Here is a 20,611-nt window from a genome sequence, read left to right as displayed (position 1 = left end):
ACTTTTTAGATTAACTTGATGCTACTAATCAGATCACCTACCTACCATAATCCATTATTAGAGCCATTTGAATTTCTCCATTGAGATAATGATGCCAAAACAGTTTTATTGTTCAATCAGGCAAACCTGAATTATCAAGTTTATAATACTGAAAAAGAAAAAAACCAACAAAAAACAAAACGCACACAAAACACCCAAAGCCTTGCCTACCACAATACTTATTTTCAAACATTGTTTGGATAAAAGTGATTGCCACTGCTTAGAAACAGTCAAGTAGTAAATGGAAGTTGACTCTATAAGAGAAAAAATATGTATTCCAGAGAGTCAGCTAAAGTCTAAACCATAGACATACTGCATCCTTCAGCAAAATCTGACATATTATAAAAGATATTGAATTAATTTTCAAGAATAATATATTTCCATTCCCAGTATTTCCCTATGAACTCATTGTTAACTAAATGTGATTATATTATTCAGTTCAGTTCAGTTCAGTTCAGTCGCTCAGTCGTGTCTGACTCTTTGCAACCCCAAGGATGGCAGAAAGCCAGGCTTCCTTGTCCATCACCAACTCCCAGAGCTTACTCAAACTCATGTCCATCGAGTCAGCAATGCCATCCAACCATCTCATCCTCTGTTGTCCCCTTGTCCTCCCACCTTCAATCTTTCACAGCATCAGGGCCTTTTCCAATGAATAAGTTCTTTGCATCAGGTGGCCAAAGTATCAGAGTTTCAGCTTCCAGCATCAGTCCTTTCAATGAATATTCAGGACTGATTTCCTTTAGGATGGATTGGTTGAATTTCCTTGCAGTCCAAGGGACTCTCAAGAGTCTTCTCCAACATCACAGTTCAAAAGCATCAATTCTTTGGTGCTCAGCTTTCTTTATGGTCCTACTCTCACATCCATACATGACTACTGGAAAAACCATAGCTTTGACTAGACGGACCTTTGTCAGTACAGTAACGTTTCTGGTTTTGAATATGCTGTCTATGATTGGTCATAGCTTTCCTTCCCAAGGAACCAGGGTATTTTAGTTCCCTGGGTGCAGTCAGCATCTGCAGTGATTTTGGAGCCCAAGAAAATAAAGTTTCTCACTTTTTCCATTGTTTCCCCATCTATTTTCTGTAAAGTGATGGGACTGGATTCCATGATCTTAGTTTTTAGAATGTTAAGTTTCAAGCCAGGTTTTTCACTCTCCTCTTTCACCTTCATCAAGAGGCTCTTTAGTTCCTCTTCACTTTCTGCCATAAGGGTGGTGCCATCAACATACCTGAGGTTACTGATATTTCTCCTGGCATTCTTGATTCCAGCTTGTACTTCATCCAGCCTGGCATTTTGCATGATGTACTTTGCACATAAATTAAATAAGCAGGCGACAATATACAACCTTGACATACTCCTTTCCTGATTTGGAACCAGTCTATTGTTCCATGTCCAGTTCTAACTGTTGCTTCTTGACCTGCATACAGATTTCTCAGGAGGCAGGTAAAGTGGTCTAGTATTCCCATCTTTTGAAGAATTTTCCAGTTTGTTGTGATCCACACAGTCAAAGGCTTTGGTGTAGTCAATAAAGCAGAAGTAGATGCTTTTCTGGAACTCTCTTGCTTTTTCTATGATCCAATGGATGTTGGCAATTTGATCTCTGGTTCCTCTGCCTTTTCTAAACCCAGCTTGAACTCTGGAAGTTCTCGGTTTATATACTTCTCGCTTAGAGAATTTTGAGCATGACTATATTATTACCATGTGGAATTAGTTCATTTATTTATTGAGCACTTACTTTGTGTCATACTACAGGCAATAGGGAGATGCATGTGAATAAGATACGGCTGCTTTTCTCAAGGAGTTTAGCTGTGATCTCTAGACCCTCCATTCCAGGCTAAATAAATGTCCACACTTCTTTGTTTTCTTCACCAAATAACTTCTTGATTTCTGGCTCTCCCTTAAGGACGGTGCTTTTCATGTGGTTCTCCTGAGAACTATTCATCAAGTACTAAGCTGGTATTCTTGGCTTCCTGTTGCTATTTCCAGAGAGTTGCTCCCCTGCTATGTTGTAAAATTCCTCCTTGTTATGCAGGTGAAGCCACTGGATGTCTTCTACCCAGCTCATCTCTTTGGTCTCCCAACCATTCCATCAGGTTTATGGATACATGTAACACCTCCTTCAAATTCTTCATCTTTACCTCAAGCCCTGTCATCATCTCAGGCATCTTTGATGGTCACAAGAATAAGCCAGTGAACTCCTCAATCCAATGACTCATTGCTCTCTTCAAACCCAGTGGCTACTGTCTTCTGCTTCATTCACCAACACCTTAGGCACCTTGGGTTGCCTGGATCTGCTCTACATACAAACCGTTAAATTCTAATATTCTGCAGCTGATGACTCCACCCTTATGGCAGAAAGTGAAGAGGAACTGAAGAGCCTCTTGATGAAGGTGAAAGGGGAGAGTGAAAAAGCTGTCTTAAAACTTAACATTCTAAAAACTACGATCTTGGAATCCAGTCCCATCACTTCATGGCAAATAGATGGGGAAACAATGGAAACAGTGAGAGACTCTTTTCTTGGGCTCCAAAATCACTGCAGATGCTGACTGCAGCCATGAAATTAAAAACCACTTGCTCCTTGAAAGAAAAACTATGACAAACCTAGATAGTTTATTCAAAAGCAGAGACATTACTTTACTGACAAAGGCCCATCTAGTAAAAGCTATGGTTTTTCCAGTAGTCATATATGGATGTGAGAGCTGGACCATAAATAAAGCTGAGCACTGAAGAACTGATGCTTTTGAACTGTGGGGTTGGAGAAGACTCTTGAGAGTCCCTTGGACGGCAAAGAGAACAAACTAGTAAAACCTAAAAGAAATCAGTCCTGAATATTCATTGAAAGGACTGATGCTGAAGCTGAAACTCCAGTACTTTGGCCACTTGATGCGAAGAGCTGACTCACTGCAAAAGACCCTGAAGCTGGGCAAGATTGAAGGCAGGAGGTGAAGGGGACGATAGAGGATGAGATTGTTGAATGGCATCACCAACTCAATGGACATGAGTTTGAACAAGATCTGGGAGATGGTGAAGGACAAGGAAGCCTGGCATTCTGCAGTTCATGGGGTCACAAAGAGTCAGACACGACTGAGCAACTAAGCAACAACAACTCTGTAGCCACACCTCCCGTCCTTCATGATTTTTCTCATGGTCTCTTTTCTGTTAAACTTTATTCTTTTGACTTCACAGAAATCTCTAAGCTCTCAGTGCTTCCATATTCTCCCAGGTGATTAGACACTTGTTGACTTTATTTTCCTTCTAAACCAGACTTCTTTGTTGATAAGCAACAATTCTGGTAAAGTATAAAAGTATAGATGGTTCTGGAGATATATAATTAAAGTTGAGAGAGGGAGAGAGAATGAGGCAGAGGCAGAGACAAAGGCATAAAGAGAGACAGAGACAGAAAGAGACAGAGATGGAGAGAAAGACCTGGTGGAATGCTAATGGCTAGAATAAGCAGGCCCCACTCTAGTCCTTTTAAATTTCAGAATGTAAGAGTTACTTAAATGTTGAGTCACTTAAAATGTTGGTTATGTCACTCATTGGCCTGAAGTTCTTCAATTGTCCCCCATCAGTTATAGAACTGAATTCAGGCTTCTTAGTCTGGCTTCCTGGGCTGGTAATAATTCAATCTTGCCTCCCCACCAACCCCACCCAGAATCATTTCCCAGTCCTTCTTACTTCTCACATCATGCAATTTGGAGTCTCTCTGCTTTTGCACATGCTTCTGCCTACAGTCTTACATTCTCTTCTTTATGTAATCCCTTAAGGAGGTCTCTCTCACCCCTGCTCCTGATGGACTCCTAAGTATAATTCAAGGTTCACTGAAAGCATGACTTCACTTTTATATCCTTCATGACTTCCTGTGGATGGAATTTCTGGGTCCTATCTTCAAGACACTTCTTTATTTTGTGTACACTTCTAAAATCGTATCACTATTTATTCTTATTTTTTTCCCCATGTATCCTTAAGACAGTGCAAAGTTTTTCAACCTCTTTCCAGTAGGGTCTTTCCAAGTCATGACAACCCAAAACATCTCCAGATGTCCCCAAGAGGACAAAAATTAGCCCCAGGTATAGTATAAACCACTCTAGGGCTGTGCCTTGTCCTTTTCACCTTATTAAACTTAGAAACTGGCAGAGACCTTAGCTTGTAACCTACACTCAGCCTGTGCTTAATTAATTGATCTGAATCACGGAAAATATGTCACTGCTCTAGAAATGCCAGACGGCCCAGGCGGTGTCAATAGCATTCTTTCAGTTCTTCCTAAATAAAGATACTTTCTAGTTTAAGGTGATGTTCCACTGCTAAGGACAGAGGTATTCGAGTTTTCTTTCTAAAAGCAAAGGGCATATTTGAAAAAGTTTTCTGAGCTCCGTGGACCAAGGCTCTTCTGACTGTGTAGCCCTTGAAGCCTTGCAGGCTCCCCGCCTTCCCATCCACTTCCTCACCCTCCTGAAACCCTTTCTGCCCACCCCTGCCCCTCCCTCCCCAGTACTCATCATCCAGTGCTCCTCTTCCCCACATGGCACTAGGGTGAAGCCCCTGGGTAGGCTGGCACCTACAGCTTCTCAGAACCAAGCACCAACAGAGGTGAAGGGCCCAGTGGACGACCGCCAAGTCCATTGTCTGTCTGCTTCCTGGCCCAGGGCATCTGGTTCCTTTTTACTGGGCTTTTATCTGTATTTATCTTTTCAACCAAATGAATTTAAATGTCTTTATCTTTTATTACTGAGGTGGCCTAGATCCCCTTTCTGCCTTCATGTGACTTCCTAGTCCAGCCCATTTTCTTCTCAAAGAGAGGGTTTACAAATACCAAGAGGTGGGAAATGGACTCTTTCGAGGAAAGCTGTGTGAGCCTAGCTTGGTGAGTAGGGGGAAGGCTCTGACTTCCCAGTACCACAGGGTAGGGCTCTAAGAGGATGTTTTATATTTAAAACACAAGGTAACTTAAGGCTTTTCTCCCACATGCCAAATGGCAGGCCTTGTGTTCTTTTGTTTGCATAATAAATTATGGAAAAGGAATGAGACTCTGGAAAACCCAGCATGGTTAAACCAAATGGATAATGTGTTTGTTTGTTTGTTTTTTTCCCTAAAAGCAACTATACAAATTAGAAGATACCTGATGGGCCATTTCAACAGAGCAGTGATATCTTTACTCAGTTGTGTCCTTTTGCTTTCTCTGCCTTGGACTTTGTGAAAATACGAAGCATTGATTTGAGGCTCTAACGTCTAAAACTGTAATGGCATGGGCCTTCCCTGGTGGTCCAGTGGCTAAGACCCTGTGCTCCCAATGCACAGGGACAGGGTTCTATCCTTCATCAGGGAACTAAATCTTGCACACTGCAACTAAGACCCAGGGCAGCCAAATATATGAATAAATAAAACTATTATGGCAGACATCATAGATTGGCTGTCCCAATTACCATTCCCAACACCATCCTCCCTTGACCTGCCTCTAACTTAGAAATTGCCAAAACAGAATATTCATTTTCCCAGCTTCCGTGAAGCTCACATGGGCTTCTCACCTGATTTTGTCCACTAGGACAGAAGGAGAATTTTGCGGGGGTGGGGGTTGGGGGAATCCTGGGAAAGTGCTTATTTTCCTCATTAAAAATAAAATATTTCTTTCCTTTGTTTCTGCTGGAATGGGGATGTGTTTCTGGAACTGCACTCATCATTTTGAGACTGTAAAGCATCTCTTTCATCACTAGGCAGCACCACCATTCTGCTGTGGGTCAGAAATAAACTTGTTTCTCTAAACCTTGTAGACCACAGTTCTGCTGTTCACTGCCAAAAGCACCGAGAATAAAAATAGCTGTTTATCCTCTGATCAAGTCACCATACAAATAAATGTTGGTTATGCCATTCTCTTTTCGCTATGCACTGTCACCAGACGCTCATGAGGATACAGGGAGGTGAGTCCAAAATCTACCGGGCATTGAGCATAAATCTAAACCAATGATGTTCCAGAAGGCAGGTTGGAAATCTAAATGACAAGTCCCTCAATGCTCGCTTTCTTATAGTTCACATTTATTGAGTGCTTACTATATACTAAGCACCCTTGAAGGGTGGCTGTACATGAATTAACTTCCTTAGTGTTCGTAAGAACCCAATGAGGTGAAGTATCAAGTTCACACGCATTTAGAGATGAAGCAATGAAGACACATAATAACTAATTCAAGGTTACTCAGCAAATAAGAAGCACAATACTATTATCAATATGGCTCAGACTGAACCTACAGCATATATACCCTGAAAAGTAGGTACTGTGAGGAAACAACACTGCCATTCCAGGTAGATTGGGAAACTGATGAATTCCCATTTGCATCTTTGAGAGAATATCAGAGTTACTACCCTGGAAGATAAAACCAGTCCTGGAGAAAGGAATGGCTACCCACTCCAATATTCTTGCCCGGAGAATTTTCCTGGACTGTGGAGCCTGGCAGGCTATAGTCCATGGGGTTGCAAACAGTCAGACATGACTGAGACACTAGAACTTTCACTTTCCAAGATAAAACCAGCTATAAAGGGAAAGATGAGGGACTTCCCTGGAGGTCCGGTGGTTAAGACTTCACCTTCCAACTCAGGGGGTGTGGGATCTATCCCTGGTTGGGGAACTAAGATCCCACATGGCCAGAAGATCCCCTTTTGGCCAAAAAAGAAACCAAAAAACAGAAGCAGTAGGGTAACAAATTCAATACAGACATTAAAGTGATCCACATTAAAAAAATTATTAGAAAAGAGAAAGGTGATTATGCCCACATCACTTAGAGAAAATATTCATTTAAATGAAATTAGATTATTTAAATTTAATATTTAATAAGAATAATACATAATAAGAATAAGGATAACCACTAAATTTTATCGAGGGCTTATTATGTGTCAGGCACTTTGCTAATTATTTTTATGGATCTTTTCTATCCCTTAATCCTCCAAGCAGTACACTGGAAATGAGGCAGATAATCTGCTGCCAGCCCCAGAGCCCTGCTTCCGCTTCCTCCTTGCTGTCTTAGTCCCAGAATTTCCCCCTGTTTCCCACCTTCATGCCAAGAGCTCAGAGAAAATGGTACTTCCTCAAGCCCCAGCGGAGGGACCTTGGCCTCCATCAATTATCCCTTTTGCCAGCAACTGATTCAAGGCAGGCATATTCTACCTAGAGGAGCGGTAAACCAGGAGAAACGAGAGGTGGTCTTCTTGGCATTTCCAGGAAAGATCTCCCTCATTGGTGAGAAGATGCACCAGCAGGAAATGGCCATATCAGACTAGGAACTGCAGCCGTCAGCTTGGGATCATCAGTTGAGAAGCCTAGATACCAAGCCATTTGCTAAGGAGGGCAGAGAAAAAGATAGAAAGGAGCTGATCCGCCCCACTGCCCACCCCGGCCCAAACCAAGCCAGTGCTTGCTCACTGTGAGTAAGCCCTAAAACTGCCCTCCCTCTGGATTTCCTGTTCCATGAAATAACAGATTTTTCACTTTTTACAGTATGCTAAATAGGTCCTATTATTATCTACCCACTTTAGAGAAACTAAGGCATGGAATTTAGAAAGCAGGATTCAAACCTAAGCAGTCTGTCTGCAGAGCATCAGTTATTTTCCTTAAGAAAAATAAGAAAATACCATCACGTCCTAAACTTGCCAACTTCCTGTGGCGAGTCACAAAAACCCACTTTTTTTTCTTTTGGTAACTTTCAACTTTTTACTTTGCTTTGTAGTGTAGTCGACTGACAATGTTGTGGCAGTTTCAGGGGAACAGCAAAGGCGTGCAGCCATACATACACATGTATTCATTCCCTCCCCAACCCCCTCCCACCCAGGCTGGCACATAACATTGAGCAGAGCTCCATGTGCTATACAGTAGGTCCTTGTTGGTTATTCATTTTAAATACAGCAGTGTGTACACAACCTTAAAACAGAAAGAGACTCACAGACTTCGAAAATGAACTTATGGTTGTGGGGGGTGGAGGGCAAAGGGAAAGTTAAAAAAAAAAAACACAATTTTTAAAATACCCCATTAAGAAACGTTCAGAAGTGAATGCCTGAGCTATCACCCTGTTAACCTGCTCAGTTGAATTTAGATTAGCAGATCATAAAGTGCCATGAGGAAAAACTTGGACTTCTCTGAATTAGAGCATGAGATCTAAAATCTTCAAGGAATGTGTGTGAGACAATGACCTTCAGAAGAAGTAGCCAGATAAAGGTGAAAAGAACTGGGCAGTTTTTCCATGCCCATCATCCACCAAATTCTTCCCTCACACTCCCCAGATCCTTTTAAACAATGGGAAACACGAGAAAGTCCCCAAACATGGGAAAATTTAGCCTCATCTCTCGATGACTCAGTTCTTCTAGTACTGCTGGGCTTCCCTCCACTTGTCAGCCTAAATCTCATCCCTTCCACAGGGCTCGGTTTTAAAACCCTCACCTCCCAGACCCCCATCCCCGGCCCACAGTTGGTTTCCCTCTCTGTTTGATTCTGTATCATATGTTTCATCTGTATCATATGTAGAATTTTATCATGTTACCTGGCTTGATATTAATTTTATTTGGATATATAAGTCTATGCTCAGCTTCTCTTCTCAGACTATAAATGGAATTAAGGGAAGACCTGTGATTTATTCGTGATTATAATCTCCAGTGTCTCTACAAAATGCTTTGCACTAGGAACCTCAAGGAGTGATTCAAGCTTTTTAAAACTCAAAAATCAGCCTCATGAATCCTCTAGCATTCATGGAGTATCTTTATGAATAAATACATAGTTTATTATTTCTGTAAGAAAGCCATTCATTATTTTCTGATTGATATCTCGGAACTGTTACATTTTTGTTTTAACTTTAGAGATACTAAAGGAGACCAATTCTACAAAATACTATGCTATATAAAATTAGCATTTTCTAAAGATCTGGCCAGCATTTATGCTTCTTCTTTTCCCCTCTTCCTAGCCCCCTCACCTCTCCATTCAAAGATGCAGAGAAAGGAGACAAGTACTGGTGGTGAATAGAGGGGATTAAAGGTCCTTTAAGGGCTGTCCTAGGACAGGTGGTAGAAATCAGCTGTCTCCTGAGAGTAATGCTCTGACGGCAATGCTCTGACAGCACAAAGAGTTTGGCAGAAGTGCTCAACTGTCAAAGGAAATCATCTAAGGAGCAGGGGCTCTGATTTCAGACCTGGACAGATGAAGCTTTATAGTCTAATAAAGTACACCTATCGAAGAGAAAGACTCAGATCATCGCAGTTAATAGGTGCAGAGGCAGAAGAGCCTAGCGTGATGACAACTAGAGCCGACCTGACCATGAAAAGCAACTTTTCTAAACACAGTGACCATCAGTCTGGTCGATTTTATAAGTCATATTAAAATCCACATATATTTTCACAAACCGTAGCATTCATCTGTGAACACCATTTCTTCTGGACTTGGAGTCCTAAGGCTTTCATACGCCTCTGCCGCTGTGGTCTGCTCCTACTGGCATTGTTGGAGCGTGGGAGGAAAGATCTAGAAAGTACCAGGGAGGAAAACATCCACAAATTGAAATACCCTCCGTGTGTCAGAGGTGTGTCCGTGCAGTCCTAGGACGGGTCTCACTGGCTCCAATTCACAGATGACATTGTTGGGCCCATGAGTTCACATGCTTTCACCGCAGCATGAATTGTGTGCTGGAAGCATCAGAGCCTCCGGGTAGAGAAGGCCTGGTCACAAATGCAACAATGATGAGTGCCATTTGCTGACAGAGTAATGTATTCAAATAATTCAAAACTTGACAGCCCTGCTTTTGCTATTTGGAAAAAAGTGAAGAAAATAATTCTTATCCAATGTGTACATTTCATGGCAAAACAAGTAAGAGGCCAATGCCAAAAAAAGATCAAGTCAACAAACAAATATAGCTAGGATAGATACCACTGGGCCTTAAAATTCTGAGGAAACTCAAACATGCAGATGGAGAGCCTTTGGTTAATATTTACCCTTGTCAATAGCAACTCCTAAAGAATGATGCTGATCGATTATAAGGGTAAACAACTAGAATAGAAGAGATCCAGAGGAGACCTTCAAGACTTACTTCCAAACTAGACAAGCTTGTGGAACCTAAAACAAACCCATCACTTGAGAACAATCTATAGGAAAGTTCATCATTTCTATAAAGGGGTGGGTAGGGAAATTATGATTTTTTTCATTTAATAAAAGATCTCTGAAGTGAGAAATAGGCAACATGGAGAAAAGTAAACAGTGTATTTGATCCACCTAAAAGCCTTTGAGCAAATGAATGGTGATGAAGTTCCAGGGGAGCCGTTGGGACTCAGAGAAGAGAGGATTGGGTGTGTTCAGTTAAATCAGCAACTCAACAGCCAAGGGAACGGGGGACTCCAAATTTTAAAGTATGAAGAGATGTTGAAATTCACTTAATTCAACCCTTAATTTTATAAAGTTGGAGGCCACAATCTAGAGATGGTTCTAGAATAACAAATTATTCACACCTTGGCCAGTGTTCTTCTCCTATGTGATAAGCTTCTATAATACATCTGTTATACTCAGTTATGAAATACATACAGCATAATAAAATATATACTTGGTCTCCAAAAGTGGCTGTAGATTAGAACAAAAATTTCCTCAAGCTTCCCTAGGCCCAGATCTGAGCTGCCTTCAACATGCAAATAATGTATTATGAATACCAAAATGAGGTTATTCTAAAAGAGAACTCCAGAGCACATTTAAGCATCATCAAAAAGTGCACAGAAAATATGCCAGAAGATAGATTCTTAATCTTTAAATAAAATATTGGTCCCTCTGCAACAGAAATAGAATTCACAATTTTCTTTATTCTTGCCCAAGAAAAAAATAAAAAAATTCCTGGATAATTTGGGAGATCGGATGCAAAATAAATGCAAGTTCAATTCTCTGAATTCTCAATTCCTCACTAGAGGAGGAAAGTTTCTTCACACTTAGGTGAGTTAAGGACAAATAAAAGTAAGTATTACTTTATAAGAAAATAATAAACCCATGGAGCTCATTACCACAAAAGAGGTACAGGCAAGGAATATAAATGGATTCATAAAGGTTTTGACCAAATTTATGAATGTCAGAGCCATAAATGGCTACTGAGAGTACACCTAACCTTTAAGGTTAATGTCAGGGAGGAAAACTACGTCCTTTCCTGGCAAATCCCTTGAGGCCTCTGTTGTCGACACTAGACTGGGTTGGATAGAACAGCCAGCTTGCCCAGCAGAATGGTTCCTAAATTCATTTTAACAGATTGGGTATCTGGGCCCATGAATGCCCATCTCTTCAATAGAAACGTAAATGAAAAATGTTCCATTTTAAACAGGAAGCTTAATGAAATACTGCTATTAGACTTTACCATTTAGGTAACCAGAGTTAAACAAGAGGAAAGACTTCAGTTTGAGGGGACCAGAAAGAAGCCCAGGTTCAGAGCCAGACTGTATGGACTGGGCCCTCACGCACATCACCGACCTTTCTGGGCTTAGCTTTCTCACTTGTGAAATGAGGAGCATCACATCCGAGTAACAGGCATTGTGTCAAGACTTGTATGAGAAAATGCTCTGTAAGCTGAAAACAATACATATTATTACTGGAGGGGGAGTCAGTTTGGAGTATATCTCAGTCATCTGGGGAGAGGGTTTGTGAAATGCATGAAGACAGTAATCCTTGCTTCGTTTAAGAGAATTGACGAGCACATACAAAAAGTACTCAAGACACAAGTCAAATGGAACTCCCTAAGGCAGAGTTTCTTTTATAAAAAATATTTATTTATGATAGTAGTTACTTTGGTTGTGCGGAGTCTTGGCTGCTGTGCACAGATTTCTCCAGCTGCGCCACGCGGGGGCCACTCCTGGTTGCAGCCTGTTGGTTTTCCATTGCCGTGGCTTCTCTCGGTGCAGCTTGCATGCTCTAAGCACGTCAGTAGCTGTGGCCCAGGGGCTTGGTTGCCCCCAGGCATGTGGAATCTCCCCAGACCAGGGACTGAACCCATGTCCCCTGCATTGGCAGGCAGATTCTGAACCACTGGACCACCAGGGAAGTACCAGTGAGCCATTATCCTCTAAATTTTCAGAAAACTCTAGTCATATCTCGGACAGGGCACTCGAATTATTTATCTGCTTACTCATCTGCTTCATTTGCCTGTGAGCTCCACTAGAACAGAGACCTTGTCTTATTAATCTCTGATCCCTGCTGTTTATTATAGCCCTGGTATATATTTGCCAGGGGCTTCCCTAGCGGCTCAGAGGATAAAGCATCTGCCTGCAGTGCAGGAGACCCGGGTTCGATCCCTGGGTTGGGAAGATCCCCTCGAGAAGGAAATGGCAACACACTCCAGTATTCTTGCCTGGAGAATCCCATGGACAGAGGAGCCTGGTGGGCTACAGTCCACGGGGTCACAAAGAGTAGGACACGACTGAGTGACTTCACTTATATTTGCCAATAAATAGACATTGAATAAATTCTGTAATGTGTGACTAATCCTTTTATTTCTACTTCACAATAGTGAGGAAAAGAAATGATCCAACTATAACATGCAAAGAAAGGCAATGCCAAAGAATGCTCAAACTACTGCACAATTGCACTCATTTCACATGCTAGTAAAGTAATGCTCAAAATTCTCCAAGCCAGGCTTCAGCAATACGTCAACTGTGAACTCCCTGACGTTCAAGCTGGTTTTAGAAAAGACAGAGGAACCAGAGATCAAACTGCCAACATCGCTAGATCATGGAAAAAGCAAGAGAGTTCCAGAAAAACATCTCTTTCTGCTTTATTGACTATGCCAAAGCCTTTGACTGTGTGGATCACACTAAACTGTGGAAAATTCTGAGAGAGATGGGAATACCAGACCTGCCTGACCTGCCTCTTGAGAAATCTGTATGCAGGTCAGGAAGCAAGAGTTAGAACTGGACATGGAACAACAGACTGGTTTCAAATAGGAAAAGGACTACGTCAAGGCTGTATATTGTCATCCTGCTTACTTAACTTATATGCAGAGTACATCATGAGAAAGGCTGGGCTGGAAGAAACACAAGCTGGAATCAAGATTGCCGGGAGAAATATCAATAACCTCAGATATGCAGATGACACCACCCTTATGGCAGAAAGTGAAGAGGAACTACAAAGCCTCTTGATGAAAGTGAAAGAGGAGAGTGAAAAAGTTGGCTTAAAGCTCAACATTCAGAAAATGAAGATCATGGCATCTGGTCCCATCACTTCATGGGAAATAGATGGGGAAACAGTGGAAACAGTGTCAGACTTTATTTTTGGGGGGCTCCAAAATCACTGCAGATGGTGACTGCAGCCATGAAATTAAAAGACATTTACTCCTTGGAAGAAAAGTTATGACCAACCTAGATAGTATATTCAAAAGCAGAGACATTACTTTGCTAACTAAGGTTCGTCTAGTCAAGGCTAAGGTTTTTCCTGTGGTCATGTATGGATGTGAGAGTTGGACTGTGAAGAAGGCTGAGCGCCGAAGAATTGATGCTTTTGAACTGTGGTGTTGGAGAAGACTCTTGAGAGTCCCTTGGCCTGCAAGGAGATCCAACCAGTCCATTCTGAAGGAGATCAGCCCTGGGATTTCTTTGGAAGGAATGATGCTAAAGCTGAAACTCCAGTACTTTGGCCACTTCATGCGAAGAGTTGACTCATTGGAAAAGACTCTGATGCTGGGAGGGATTGGGGGCAGGAGGAGAAGGGGAAGACCGAGGATGAGATGGCTGGATGGCATCATGGACTCGATGGATGTGAGTCTGAGTGGACTCTGGGAGATGGTGATCGACGGGGAAGCCTGGCGTGCTGCGATTCATGGGGTCGCAAAAAGTCGGACACGTCTGAGCGACTGAACTGACTGATAACATGCAATAAATAGATAGTGGCTAAGATCACTCATCTAGAGCCAGACATCCTGGAATGTGAAGTCAAATGGCCCTTAGAAAGCATCACTACGAACAAAGCTAGTGGAGGTGATGGAATTCCAGTTGAGCTGTTTCAAATCCTGAAAGATGATCCTGTGAAAGTGCTGCACTCAATAGGCCAGCAAATTTGGAAAACTCAGCAGTGACCACAGGACTGGAAAAGGGCAGTTTTCATTCCAATGCCAAAGAAAGGCAATGCCAAAGAATGCTCAAACTACCGCACAATTGCACTCATCTCACATGCTAGTAAAGTAATGCTCAAAATTCTCCAAGCCAGGCTTCAGCAATACGTGAACCGAGAACTTCCTGATGTTCAAGCTGGTTTTAGAAAAGGCAGAGGAGCCAGAGATCAAATTGCCAACATCTGCTGGATCATGGAAAAAGCAAGAGAATTCCAGAAAAACATCTATTTCTGCTTTATTGACTATGCCAAAGCCTTTGACTGTGTGGATCACACTAAACTGTGGAAAATTCTGAGAGAGATGGGAATACCAGACCACCTGACCTGCGTCTTGAGAGATCTGTATGTAGGTCAGGAAGTAAGAGTTAGAACTGGACATGGAACAACAGACTGGTTCCAAATAGGGAAAGGAGTACGTCAAGGCTGTATATTGTCATCCTGCTTATTTAACTTATATGCAGAGTACATCATGAGAAATGCTGGACTGGAAGAAACACAAGCTGGAATCAAGATTGCCGGGAGAAATATCAATAACCTCAGATATGCAGATGACACCACCCTTATGGCAGAAAGAGAAGAGGAACTAAAAAGCCCCTTGTTGAAAGTGAAAGAGGAGAGTGAAAAAGTTGGTTTAAAGCTCAACATTCAGAAAACGAAGATCATGGCATCTGGTCCCATCACTTCATGGGAAATAGATGGGGAAACAGTGGAAACAGTGTCAGACTTTATTTTTGGGGGGGCTCCAAAATCACTGCAGATGGTGACTGCAGCCATGAAATTAAAAGACACTCACCCCTTGGAAGAAAAGTTATGACCAACCTAGATAGCATATTCAAAAGCAGAGACATCACTTTGCTGACTAAGGTCTGTCTGGTCAAGGCTAGTCAAGGTTTTTCCTGTGGTCATGTATGGATGTGAGAGTTGGGCTGTGAAGAAAGCTCACTGAAGAATTGATGCTTTTGAACTGTGGTGTTGGAGAAGACTCTTGAGAGTCCCTTGGCCTGCAAGGAGATCCAACCAGTCCATTCTGAAGGAGATCAGCCCTGGGATTTCTTTGGAAGGACTGATGCTAAAGCTGAAACTCCAGTACTCTGGCCACCTCATGTGAAGTGTTGACTCATTGGAAAAGACTTTGATGCTGGGAGGGATTGGGGTTAGGAGGAGAAGGGGACGACAGAGGATGAGATCGCTGGATGGCATCACTGACTCGATGGACATGAGTCTGGGTGAACTCCGGGAGTTGGTGATGGACAGGGAGGCCTGGCGTGCTGCGATTCACGGGGTCACAAAGAGTCGGACACGACTGAGCGACTGAACTGAACTGAACGGAAGGTATTAATAGAAAATAAAGACTGAAGCTCAGCTTTCCTAATTTCTAGATGCCAGTATCTAACTTCCTTAATTTGGAAATAACTGTATGTTGGTCCTATTTACATAAGAAATAAAAAGCAAGACATGAATTGCAGGATAGTGAAATCTTTACTAAGTTCATTTAGTAACTTGAAATCCTAAAATTATATTGCTAAAAACACAGTTTGTACTTTTTAAAAATAAGATAAATATAATTTTTGGCCATAGCTTCAAATCTTAGGTTAGTACAAGATTGCAGATAGTCTGATCACTACCATCATGTTCAAAGAGAAAACTTCCAGCCTCATTACCTGCAGAATTCAATAAAGAGATCAAAATCAGTGTGAAAATGCAGACCTTGTATTCAGTTTCTGACATAAACCAATGGTTTCAGATATTTAGATCTTTTTAAATATTCAGGAAATATTCTCCTCACTCAGTCATGTCGGAGTCTTTGTGAACCCATGGATGCAAAGCAAACCCATGGACAGGGAGGCACGCCAGGCCTCCCTGTCCATCACCAATTCCCAGAGTTTGCTCAAACTTACGTCCATAGAATCAGTGATGCCATACTAACATCTCATCCTCTGTTGTCCCCTTCTCCACCTGACTTCAATCTTCCCCAGCTTCAAGGTTTTTTCCAGTGAGTCACCTCTTCACATCAGGTGGCCAAAGTATTGGAGCTTCAGTTTTAGCATCAGTCTTTCCAATGAATATTCAGGACTGATTTCCTTTAGGTTGATTGGTTGGATCTCCTTGCAGTCCAAGGAACTCTCAAGAGTCTTCTCCAACACCACAGTTCAAAAGCATCAATTCTTCAGCACTCAGCCTTCTTTATGGTCCAACTCTCACATCCATACATGACTACTGGAAAAACCGTAGCTTTGCCTAGACGGACCTTTGTTGGCAAAGTAATGTCTCTGCTTTTTAATATGCTGTCTGGGTTGGTCATAGCTTTTCCTCCAAGTAGCAAGTGTCCTTTAATTTCATGGCTGCAGTCACTATCTTCAGTGATTTTGGAGCCTAAGAATATAAAATCTGTCACTGTTTCCATTGTTTCCACATCTATTTGCCATGCAATGATGAGACCAGATGCCATGATCTTCGTTTTCTGAATGTCGAGCTTTAAGCCAAAGTTTTCACTCTCCTCTTTCATTTTCCTCAAGAGGCCCTTCAGTTCCTCTTCACTTTCTGCCATAAGGGTGGTGTCATCTGCATATCTGAGGTTATTGATATTTTTCCCGGCAGTCTTTATTCCAGCTTGTGCTTACTCTAGCCCAGCATTTCACATGATGTACTCTGCATAAAAGCTAAATAATCAGGGTGACAATATACATCCTTGACATATTCATTTCCCAATTTGAAACCAGTCCATTGTTCCATGTCTGGTTCTAACTGTTGCTTCCTGACCTGCATACAGATTTCTCAGGAGGCAGGTAAGGTGGCTGGTATTCCCATCTCTTCAAGAATTTTCCACACATTGTTGTGATCCACACAGTCAAAGGCTTTAGCATAGTCAATGAAACAGAAGTAGATGTTTTCCTGGAACTCTCTTGCTTTTTCTATGAAACAAGGGGATGTTAGCAATTTGATCTATGGTTCCTCTGCCTTTTCTATATCCAGCTTGAACATCTGGAAGTTCTTGGTTCACGTACTGTTGAACCCTAGCTTGGAGAATTTTGAGCATTACTTTGGAGAATTTTGAGCGTTACTTTGCTAGTGTGTGAGATGAGTGCAATTGTGTAGTAGTTTGAACATTCTTTGGCATTGCCTTTCTTTGGGATTGGAATGAAAATTGACCTGTTCCGGTCCTGTGGCCACTGCTGAGTTTTCCAAGTTTGCTGGCATATTGAGTGCAGCACTTTCACAACATCATCTTTTAGCATTTGAAATAGCTTAACTGGAATTCCATCACCTCCACTAGCTGTGTTTGTAATAATGCTTCCTAAGGCCCACCTGACTTTGTACTCTAGGATGTCTGGCTCTAGATGAGTGATCATACCATCGTGGTTATCTGATTCATAAAGATCTTTTCTGTATAGTTCTTCTGTGTATACTTGCCACCTCTTTTAATATCTTCTGCTTCTGTTAGATCCACATTGCTTCTGTCCTTTATTGTGCCCATCTTTGCATGAAATGTTCCTGTGGTATCTTTAACTTTCTTGAAGAGATCTCTAGTCTTGCCATTCTATTGTTTTCCTCTATTTCTTTGCACTGATCACTGAGGAAGGCTTTCTTGTTTCTCCTTGTTATTCTTTGGAACTTTGCATTCATATGGGTATATCTTTCCTTTTCTCCTTTTCCTTTCGCTTTTCTTCTTTTCTCAGCTATTTGTAAGGCCTCCTCAGACAACCATTTTACCTTTTTGCATTCCTTTTTCTTGGGGATGGTTTTGATTATCACCTACTATACAATGCTATGAACTGCTGTCCATAGTTCTTCAGGCACCCGTCTATCAGATCTAATTCCTTGTATCTATTTGGCACTTCCACTGTATAGTCATAAGGGATTTTATTTAGGACATACCTGAATGGTCTAGTGGTTTTCCCTACTCTCTCTCAATTTAAGTCTCATTTTGCAATAAGGAGTTCATGATCAAAGTCACAGTCAGCTCCCAATTTTGTTTTTGCTGACTGTATAGAGCTACTCTATCTTTGGCTGCAGAGAATATAATCAGTCTGATTTCTCTATTGACCATCTGGTGATGTGCATGCATGGAGTCTTCTCTTGTGTTGTTGGAAGAGGGTGTTTGCTATGACCAATGCATTCTCTTGGCAAAACTCTGTTAGCCTTTGCACTGCTTCATTTTGTACTCCAAGGCCAAACTTGCCTATTACTCCAGATATCTCTTTGAGTGTTTGAGTGTCTCCTGTGAAGGCACGGGTCAGCAGTGGCCTACTGTGGGGACAAGGGCTCTTGCTGCAGCGGACCTGGGATGCATGGTATATGGCATAGGTCCTCTTGAAGGAGGTCACCATTAGCCCCTCCTTAGAGTTACCGAACATACAACCCACAAACTGGAGAACAATTAACCAAAGAAGTTCTCACATTGTTATGAAAGTTCTAGGGCCCACAACAGATTTCCCAACCTGGTTTTCTGGCAAAGGGACTCAGAACCCCCAGGGAATCTGACTTTGAAGGCCAGAGGGATTTGATTATAGAACTTCCACAGGACGGCAAAACTTCCACAGTAATTGGGAAACTGACTCTTGTAAGGCACAAACAAAACCTTGTGCACCCCAGGACGCAGGAGAAAGGAATAGTGACCCCCCTGAGAGAAGGAGCCAGACTTTCCTGTGAATGTCCAGGAATCTCTGGTGGAGGCATGGGTTGACAGTGGCCTGCCATGGGGTCAGAGACACTGAATGCAACAGTCCTAGGAGCTGTGACATGCTTGCAAAAGTCCTTTTGAAGGAGGTCACCATTACTGCCATTACCACTGCCACAGTTTGGCCTCAGGTCAAACTACAGGGAGGGAAAACAGCCCTGCCCATCAACAGAGAATTGGGTTAAAGATTTACCGAGCATTGCCTTGCCTATCAGAACAAGACCCAGATTCCCTAGCAACCAGTCCCTTTCATCAGGAAGGTTCCATAAGCCTCTTATCCTTATCCATCAGAGGGCAGATAGAATGGGAACCACCATCACAGAAAACTAACCAAACTGACCACTTGGATCACAGCCTTGTCTAACTCAATGAAACTACAAGTCATACTGTTTAGGGTCACCTAATATGGATGGGTCACGGTCGAGAGTTCTGACAAAATGTGGTCCACTGGAGAAAGGAATAGCAAGCCACTTCAGTATTCTTGCCTTGAGAACCCCATGAACACTATGAGAAGGCAAAAAGATATGACACTGAAAAATGAACCCCCAAATATGCTACTAGAGATGAGTGGAGAAATACCTCCAAAAAGAAAGAAGAGTTGGAGCCAAATCCAAAACAATGCCCAGTTGTAGATGTGACTGGTGATGGAAGCAAAGTCCGATGCTATAAAGAACAATATGGCATCAGTTCAGTTCAGTTCAGTCGCTCAGCCGTATCCGACTCTTTGCGACCCCATGAATCACAGCACACCAGGCCTCCCTGTCCATCACCAACTCCCAGAATTCACCCAAACTCATGTCCATCGAGTCGGTGATACCATCCAGCCATCTCATCCTCGGTCGTCCCCTTCTCCTCCTGCCCTCAATCCCTCCCAGCATCAGGGTCTTTTCCAATGAGTCAACTCTTCACATGAGGTGGCCAAAGTCCTGGAGTTTCAGCTTCAGCATCAGTCCTTCTAATGAGCACCCAGGACTGATCTCCTTTAGGATGGACTGGTTGGATCTTCTTGCAGCCCAAGGGACTCTAGGAACCTGGAATGTTAGGTCCATGAATCAAGGTAAATTGGAAGTGGTCCAACAGGAAATGGCAAGAGTGAACATTGACATTTTGGGAATCAGTGAACTAAACGGACAAATTTAATTCAAGTGACCATTATATCTACTACAGTGGGTAGGAATCCCTTAGAAGAAATGGAGTAGCCCTCATAGTCAACAAAAGAGTCTGAAATGCAGTACCTGGGTGCAATCTCAAAAATGACAGAATGATCTCTGTTCTGTTTCCAAGGAAACCATTCAATATCACAGTAATCCAAGTCTATGCCCCAATCACTAATGCTGAAGAAGCTGAACAGTTCTGTGAAGACCTACAAGACCTTCTAGAACTGACACACACACAAAGTTAGAAGGGTAAATGCAGAATTAAATAAATACACATGCTTACAATATCAAAAAGAATTATATACTATGACCAAATGGGATACATCCCAGGTAGGCAAGGCTGGTTCAACATTCCAAAATCAGTTGGTATAATTCATCACATTGATAGGCTAAAAATGAAAAGTCACATGATCACATCAGCAAATTTTGACAAAATATAACACCCATCGTGATTTTTAAAACTCTCAGCAAGTTAGGAATATAGTGGAACTTTCTCAACTTGATCTAAAACATTTATAAAATACCTACCTCTAACATTATCCATAATGATGAAAAATTAGAAACTTTCCCACTAAGATCAGGAAAAGTGAGAATGTCCCCTCTCACCACTCCTTTTCAATATTGTACTAGAAGTCCTAGCTAATGCAATA

Source organism: Oryx dammah, unplaced genomic scaffold, assembly GCF_014754425.2.
Source record: "Oryx dammah isolate SB20612 unplaced genomic scaffold, SCBI_Odam_1.1 HiC_scaffold_12, whole genome shotgun sequence".
NCBI classification, from domain to species: Eukaryota; Metazoa; Chordata; class Mammalia; order Artiodactyla; family Bovidae; genus Oryx; species Oryx dammah.
Note: the sequence above shows the minus strand (reverse complement) of the source record.